General features: G+C 41.1%; 1 long non-coding RNA gene across 1 annotated transcript; it reads right to left on the reverse strand.

The window, feature by feature from the left end:
• Nucleotides 1-1388: 1388 nt before the first annotated feature.
• Nucleotides 1389-2076, reverse strand: LOC121807520. The gene is made up of 2 exons (XR_006051834.1): nt 1801-2076; nt 1389-1658 (listed from the first exon to the last, which is right to left on the reverse strand). It is a non-coding gene; the product is annotated as an uncharacterized LOC121807520 (long non-coding RNA).
• Nucleotides 2077-9447: the final 7371 nt, after the last annotated feature.

A 9447-nucleotide genomic window follows, 5' to 3' on the forward strand; every position in this document is an offset into this window, starting at 1 on the left:
ATTTGCTTTTTCTTCAACCAATTCCAATAATCTCTTATTTAAAATCTTGCTATTTAAATAGAAATCCTTGTTGCACTTAAACTTTCTTCCTCAACAAAATACTTAATTCGATTCGACGTCGAAGATTACAACAAGATATCCTTCGGACATTAATCGCGCTAAAAGAATCTGATAAAACGATTAAAAATCCGGGGCGTCACAATAAATGATCATCAGTCTTAGACTCTTAGCAAAAAGTTCTATATATTAACGAGATTCAGGATCTACATTTTATAATATTCATACTCTCTTATCTATAAAAATTGGAATAACATTTTACAACAGTAAGGCCAGTCGAAACTCGAACCTATCGCTGTAGCTTTGTAAGACAATGGTTCCATTAATGAAACAGACTGGTGACATCATAATAATTCAAGCACAAAATTGGGAGAAACAAAAGAGTGGGGTAAAAGTGACCATACAATTTTTAAGAAACATTGCACTCCTGAAAGAGCATTAAGGAGAGAAAAGAACAAGTTAATGGTTGTAAAAAATGAAATTTATTTAAAGGAACTAACCATGTCCATGAGCAACATGTCCCTTCTCAACAAGGTCGTTTAAATACTCTATGCCAATAATCTGGCCATCATAGTTCAAGCGAAGCCGCAGTAACAATTAACGTCAGCAAACTGATGAATAAGTGTGCCAACAATTACATACACATCCCCTTTGCTGACATAGTCACATAACATGTTAACGAGTAAATGAAATAAGTAAATCGACCTGCCTTCCATATATTTCTGTCAAGATCAACTTCATTCTTTCCTGACATATCGATTGCATCTACACTAAGCACTGGAAAATCCCTTGAAATGAAACAGCAATTAAAAAATGTGAATGCCCTTACAAAGATGAGTCTTCATAAGACATAAGTTGCACGCATTTAAGGAAAACAGAGATCCAAATGACTAGCCATCACATGGGAAAGATGGGAATGTCATATTTATATGGAGCGGAAGTGTTTCTCCACGTTTTAAGTCTACAGACATCTTGCCAAGGTCCAAAATGTCACGTATAACCAATAAAATCATCAACTCTGTTAGGTCGAGCTATACTCAGTTCAGATAATGCAGAAACAGAACCAGAGAACACTAAACAATTTATGGAGAAGTAAACGGACCTGATATACAAACAAAGTTACCATGATCACCAGTCCAACAATAGAGACTAATGAGAAACATGAAAAGGTCTAAAGTTAGTGGCAAACCTATAATCCATTCTAAAGGACTTAACTGAACATTCATTATAGCATACATTGATAGTATTATTTTTTAACTGTATAGGGACTAGTTGAAATGTGACTTAACCACTGAGCAAAAGCATTTATATAAGATAAGACTATACAATGAGTGAACCAATTCATCACTATAAAAAATCAATGGCATCTAAAATACCTGCCTCACAGGAATCAGGCAAAATAGTTCACACCCTAAGGTGACCATACAATTTATTGCATGGCCTATTATACCAAGCCGCATCAATGAAAATTCACAGAAAAAGATTAGTACATTGGTCCATTGCTCCAACCAATTATGCTCTCTCTCTCTCTCTCTCCCAACACCACCAGTCAAACTTGAATGCCAAACCCTTAATTCATTTTAGCGGTTCATCATACTCCACTGCAAGAAAGCTCTCATTGTTCAATGTTCAGTGTTTGCAGTTTACAGTAGGAAAAACATCAAGTCTGATAAAATGAATGCAAACTTAAAACAGCAAAGCGAAAGTTTAATTTTTGGGGGGAGAAGAGATGGAAAATCATACCGGATTTGGTCTTCTGCTCTCGGGAACGCATCGATGCTTCTTAGCGCCTGCTTGAAATTACCCTCTTTTTTTCCCTTCCCTCAATATCTTATCAACTCTAATTTCCCTCCACAGTCAAGCAATCATTGAATCCCTTATCTACAAATCATGAATTCAACATAATACGATTCCGATAAAAAAAAATCAATTCTGAAGGGTATCGCTATGATTTGCTATGTCACTATACTATGTTCGGGAGGGAGAATGCGAGATCACCTTCACAAATTCGAACCGACAAATTTGTGCCTGCAATCAGCTTAGATTGTGAAATGAATTGAATTCAAATAAAATATCCGTTAATATTATAATAATAATTATTATTATTATTAGTGTATATAACGTCAATTTTGACGTTTTATTGATTTTTGAACTTTGCTAATACATTTATTGATTATTATCATAAATTTTGCTAATACATGGAATTTTGTCTACATATTTAGTGCAACCCATTACATAATGTTTTTCATAAGTTGAAACAGTGACATTGACATGAGTATCTTGTTTGCAATTGAGCCTAATTAAATGTTCAATCGAAAATTTTAATCAAACAAACTAAAGACAAATATTGTATTCAATACCTTAAATTTGAGTATACAAAACTTAAAAAAATATGCAAGGAGTTTGGAATAGTGTTGATACTAGTATTTTAATGTTGGGACTTCTTCATTTATTTGCTTGATATTGCATTGATTTTCTATTTAATTGATTCAACATAGACGACAATACTCAAACTAGAGAAAACTATCAAAGCGAACGATGGCATCCAATAAAAACCAAAAATAAACTCAAAAAAAATCAAGAGCTAGTGCTCGAAACAGCTAATTCATTAATTCATAAATATAAAATACATGAAATCAATTAACCAACACCACCATATCAATTCCTTTCGACCACATTTGCATATTGATTCCCCTTTGGATCCGAAACACTAACCCTAGATGTTTTGGGCCAATTCATGAGCACATTCTTCATCTCTCTAATCCTCTCCTTAAGGAAATTCATTTTCTCAACCGAACCATAAGCCAAAGCCAAACAATGTTGAAAGCCTCGGATCATTTCTTGATACTCTTTGGACTCCCTATATGGTAATCGCTTCCTCGCGCGCAAAGACGACCTTTATGACCCGCCATAAAAGCAGCCATCCATGGATCCAAGTCATGCTTGTGGGTCGAGTGTACATATGACACCATCCACTCACGTGAAACTTGCCTAATACCATTAATATGGGCCTTACAATTTATTCTTTTCGTATATTTCTTACAATCCGACTTCCCACCACGATCACGTGATATTACCGTATATTTACTAGTGCTAGATAGACTCCTCCAAATCACGCAAAAACCTTGTGCCTTTGCATACGATTGGTAGGCGTCGCGGAGTCTTTCAACAGTGTCAAACACCATGCCCGATTTAGGCCCTTCTCGCACCATCTTCTCGAACACATCGGATCCAAAAAACTCATACAAAAGTTCATTACTAGCCATAGATGGTAATGGAGTGGGATCACGTTTATGAATGAGAAGAAGCACATCATTAATTAATTTATAATGTTACTCCTATAATCATGCGTCCAATAGTAGTATATACTATTAATGATATTATACGATCCCCTAGTAATCTTGTAGATATATAATTGGGATTTGTTAGTTGTTACTATAGGTAAGTCTAGCTACAACTTTATGAATTTGGTTACTTTTACAAATTTTAGAAAAATGTTGGCATGGAAAAATTAATATGTTAAGATTATCAGGCTCCACTAATTTCAATCAACAATCAATTTACTAGTAACAAATAGGGGTAAAGAGCCACGACCAAGCCAAAAAAAAAGAGAAGAAGAAGCTCCATTCCTTTGTTTTTATAATGGATTAAATAAATATGATTAATTTCGTGTTACATAAAGGAAAATAAATCATAAAATCAATCTATATCAATTCTAGCCCCAAAACGTAGCATTAAATAACTATTACTCCGTAAAATCGGTCCAAAAACTGGGACCAATGTGAAGTTATTTTTCTGCATATATATCATATTAGTTAAAGTCGAATCCATTAAATTCTACTATAAACTTTTCTTTAATATATCATGTTATGGTGCAATATAGTACTATTTTTTAAAAAAAATTACTATAAAAGAATAAAAGGAATAGTATTAATGAAGTGATTTGCAGTGCTCAGATTATGGATGTTTAATTTTAATGTTTTAAAATAGGTGAATATTTGTTACAAACAATTGCATTCAAACACTTCATATCTTATTTCTCTTTCGGGTTATTGTAAGGCCAAATAATGCTTTTAAATTGTTTGTAAAAACACAAACTGTGGCCATATTTCGATTATTAACCAAATGGAGTATATAAATTATGGATGAAAAAATTACTCAAACTTATAAGTTATTATAATTTGACTTGAGCTCAAATCTTGTTTAAAATTAACTCGATTGACCAGAGTTAATGGCAATTTGGAATCTGTTCCCCCTTTACTTCTCAACATTAGAGCATCCACAATAGTGGACGAGTCGACGGACGAGCAATTTTTTATTTTAAAAAAAAACTCTATATATACGGCTCATTTTGATTCATTTTCATTTGCATCACTTGTATTAACGAGTTTCTATCTCTCTACTCTCATTTCTATTCAAGATAAATGGAGCACTACGACAGCAACTCCCCAGACACTAGTGAAACACAAACACCCTCGTTCTTGGTTGGAAGTGGAACGGGCATCCAGATGCCGGGGATGATATCCCAGACGCCAAGGATGATGCTACAATACTATAACATGTACGCTTGGCCCCAGATGGCAGGGATGATGCCACAGATGAGTGCCGACATGACCCAGATGAGTGGGATGATGCCCCAGATGATGCCCCAAATGGCGGGCATGAGGCCGTCGGGGTGGATCGAAAAAGGGCAGGGGCCGCTACAAGGGCAAGGGGTGGCGGGTGAGTCCTCGCAGTCGAGGGCTGGAGCGGAGGAGGCGGGGGCTAAGGCGGATGACGACTACGAGGAGACACGACGGACCGTGTGGAGTGAGGAGGATTGTGTGGCTTTGTCAAAAGCCGAGATCAATGTTTGAGATGATCTCATTCGCTCGAGCAGCCAGAGGATCGACAACATGTGGAAACGCATCTCCCAAGCCTATTGTTCGTTTAAACCGGCGGATGGAAGGTATCACACGGCTGAAGAGTGCCGGAAGACATGGGACCGACTGAAGACCGCTGTCTCCCGATTTGTCGGCCTATACGAGAACAACGGTCGCATGCTTATCAGCGGCCAGACCATGGAGGATGCGAAGCGGATGGCGATGGCGGAGTTCCCCGAGCGCGGCAAGCAAGGCACGTTTAACCACTGGGACTCCTATGTGGTACTGATGGAGTCGGCAAAGTTTTGGGCGGGTGTCGCCGCTGGGTGGCCGAAGCGGCAGAAGATCAACTCCAGCGGTGACTACAGCAGCAGCGCCGGCTCCACCGACCTCCCCAACGATGCTGAAGATATCCCGAGTCCTCCCTCGTTTAAACCGCCGCCGTCGCCGCCCAATTGGGCAAAAGAAGGCATGCGGGCGTCTAGGGGAGGCGCCAGCAGCGGGTCCTAGGAGGTCCAATCGGCAGCCCCTGCAGCATTCCAGCCGATCCGCGAGTTCTCTCGTATTGCCCATATCCAACATCATACGAACATGATAGAAACCATCAAGGAGTGGAGAGCGACCGATGACCCCATACACAAGGAGATGTTGCAGGGGGTCCTCGACTTGATGAGGCGTGATGCTGGGCTCTCACCCATCAACGATAGGGGAGCATCTGGGACTCCGACGCCGCTGCGACTGGTCTAGGGGACGACAAGGAATGAGAGGGGGGCCGCGTGTGTCAAAGCTTGGGGATGGTTTTTTTTTATTTTCTCTTTGAACTATGTATTTTTTTTATTTCACTACGTATTTTTTTAAGTATGTATGTTTTTTTATTTATATAAAATGTTCGCATTTTCTCCATATCCGTGTCGAAATTTTAATTCCGTATTTAAATTTCGTATATAAAATGTGAAATTGTGTTGTTGGGATGTCCTAGTGCTAGTCTACTATTGTGGAGTGGGAAGTCCTAGTAATATAGCAGTGGGGTGAGAAATCCTTATGACGTGGCAGAATGTGTTTTTGGAAAGTCCTACTGCTAGTCCGTAGAGAAGACTTGCTAATGTGGATGCTATTATTATGTTGAAAATCAGGAAGGTGTTCTGAAAATCATTACCTTGTCCACATATTTATAGAGAATCCATTTATTTTAGATAATAACGCAGGTGTGATTTCATCACTACCAATAGAATCCAGAAAAAAGGAACAGATTCCCCAAAAAAGAGAGAATATATATCCAGAAATGAGAAATCAAAACAAATCCAACCAATAATTAGCTACACACGCTTCCCGCCATATCCTGCGTTTCTGAGAAGCGAATGCTTTATCTCTTCTGGATTCAAATTCGCTATCTTCTTCAAATCCTGCAATTATTATTTCCCCAAATTATCAAAAATGAGATTATACTAGCATTAAAAAAAGGAAAAAATGAAATTAAAATGTGTGACCTCTGAGCAAGAGGCTTGCAGAGCAAAGTCATTATAACAGCTGATAGCACAGTGATGAATCTCCAGCCCTAATGCTTCCAATGTGGTCACCATTGATAGTGATGGAGTACGTACTAAACAAGCCCAATAGCAGTGACGGCCCATCAACCCAAAGCCCAAGGAAGAGTATCAGTTCGGCATTACCAAAGAGTTCGGTCCCAGCCTACTGCTCGGTAAAAGTCGACCAATCAAGCTCTACTCTCAGATCGGCAAAAGCTGCTCGGCAATAGTTCAGCAGTTCGGTCTCAGTATTCGACCGAACTGGGAGATAGTGGACCCATGCAGGATCTCATGACCACTACACGATCTATTTAGTGGTGTCAAATCATGCAGGATCTCATGCGGGATAAGCGGACCAAACAAAGAGGTAGTGGACCCATGCAGGATCTCCATGACTTCCACGACATCCTCAACCATCATTAGTGGTGATGCAAGCCACGATCTTAGTTCAATGTATAAATAGAACTTAGATCAGATAGGCTGGGGTTGAGTTCTCTAGAGATCAAATATCAAATAGCAAGTCTGTATTGTAAGCTGTAGAAAACAGATCAAGCAATACAACTCTGCCCTCTTTCTTCCCGTGGACGTAGATTTACCTCAGTAAATCGAACCACGTAAATCTCTGTGTCGTGATCTGCATTTTCCTGCATTCATCACCATCAAAAATTCGCCAAACCATCACTGGCGCCGTCTGTGGGAAGCAGAGAACCAAATTTGTGATAAAGCGAATTTTTTGACCCTTTTTCCACCCCAAAAAAATGCATACCAGATCACATACTACCCGTAATACCGTTCGTGAAAACCATGAGGAAGCTAGTCCAGCCCGCAGATCCGGAAAACAGCCTCGGGAGACATCTACTTCCAGTTTTCACGATGAAGGAACAAGCCGCTCAAAAGGTCCACACACCGAGTCTTCCCAGCAGCCTGATTTGAATGAGGCTGTCAAGCTGTTCTTGGCTGAGAAGCAGGAGAGTTCTTAGGCCTTCCTGCAAAAGAGCCAACAGCGAAGACGAAAACGGTGGATTCTCCTTCCTCATCCAGACATGAAAGTCACTACCGCAGTAGTGCCGTGTCTTCCAGGAAGAAGAATCCTCAACCCCGACATGTTCCTGTTCCTCCTCGGTACCGGAATCACAGGAGATCTCCATCTCCTCCATACCGAAGAGATGTCGGGTTCGCCATGTACGGAGCATTGAAGACTCCGTTCTCGGACGATATCACCCGAACTCCCCTTCCACAGAACTACCGAACTCCGTCGATGACTTATGACGGGTTGGTGGATCCTCATGACTTCCTGGGACGCTATCAGTATAATTGGCGAACCAGGGTCTCAATGAGGTCCATATGTGCAAGCTGTTCCCCGAGCTGCTTATGGGAACGCGAGAAGGGGTTCGATAGCCTCCCCCAAGGCAGCATTAGATCTTACCGAGATCTAATGGATGCTTTCCACAGGAGGTTCTTTCAGAAAGCGGAAGCCCGGATCACTTCGGCTCAGCTGCTTTCTATACGTCAAGGTCGCGACGAAAAGATCAGCGACTTCATGACGAGATTCCACAAGGAATGCCTACAAGTAGATGATCTCAACGATCTACTTGTCATTTCGGCATTCCAAAATGGAATCCTGCCCGGAGCTCTCTACAGAAAGCTCGTGGAATGCAGTCCGCAAACAGCTCAAGAGATGTGGGACATTGCGGACCAGTTTCTCGTGCTGATGAGGCAGACCGTCGAAAACGGTCTTTAGACAGCTCATCTAGAGAAGACAAAAAGAACCCGGTCATAGCGATCAGAGGCATCCTCGCCGAACACCTTCCCCACTAAAGGAGGGATAGCGGTCATCCGAGGTGATCAAAAAAGAGCAAGTGTTTGCAGATTGCGCTTAAAAGTGCCGAGCAATCAGCTCGGCACCATCAAGCATAGCAATCACAGCAGCCGGAGTCAGAGGCAGGCGAAATGACCGAAGTCACACCGGAGCCGAACTCGATGGTGTACGGCACTGAAGCCGTGATTCCGTTGAGATCGGCATGCCCAGTCCCCGAACTCTAAATTTCTCCTCAGAAATGAATGATGACGGACTGAGAGCCGAACTAGATCTGGCCGAAGAAAGAAGAGAATTGGCCTGCATAAAAGCAGCCAAGTACAAGGAGCAAGTAGCCCGGTATTATAACCAAAGGGTGAAAAAGCTGCAATTTCAAGTGGGAGATCTCGTCTTGAGAAACAACGAAGTAAGCCGAGCAGAAAAGCTGGGCGAACTCGAACCCACATGGAAGGTCCATATCGGTGTCAGAAGTCCTCGGGCAAAGGGTCTTACAAATTGACTCACGTGTCAGGAGCACAAGTACCCCGAACATGGTACGTTTCCAACCTCAAAAAGTTCCATTTGTAAGAGACAGTCCGGTCAGTCAGTCTTGTGTCTAGTTCGGTCCTAAGGCTATGTGCGTTTTTGTCTCTATGTCTTTTATTTGTCTAGGTGTGTTTTGTCTATGTGCGTGTCGTCTCTTACAAATGTTGCTGAGGTATCTTGTTCTTCGAAGCTGATCCCCTTTTTAGAACATATATAAGCCTACGATTGTGAGTCCAAGCTTCTAAAGAGGATACAAGACCACAATTCGGCTTAAGAAACAAGCAGTTCGTCTGAAACGAACTGCAACAATAAGCCAACGATTGTGAGTCCAAGCTTCTGAAGAAGATACAAGACCACAATTCGGCTTAAAAACAAGCAGTTCGTCTGAAACGAACTGCACAAAATGGATTAGTCCGATCCACGCGATAAAACTCGCCGAATTAGGACAAGGGAAAGTCCGATCCAAGCGATAAAACTCGCCAAATTAAAGACACAAGCTTAGTCCCGTCAAAGATGTTTATTTCATCAGACCAAAGACGAGTCCGGTCAAAGATGTTTATTTCATCAGACCAAAGACGAGTCCGGCAAGATGTTTATTTCATCAGACCAAAGACGAGTCCGGTCAAAGAAGTTATTTCATAAGACCAAGGACAAGTCCGGA

This window comes from Salvia splendens, chromosome 6 (assembly GCF_004379255.2).
Source record: "Salvia splendens isolate huo1 chromosome 6, SspV2, whole genome shotgun sequence".
Lineage (NCBI taxonomy): Eukaryota > Viridiplantae > Streptophyta > Magnoliopsida > Lamiales > Lamiaceae > Salvia > Salvia splendens.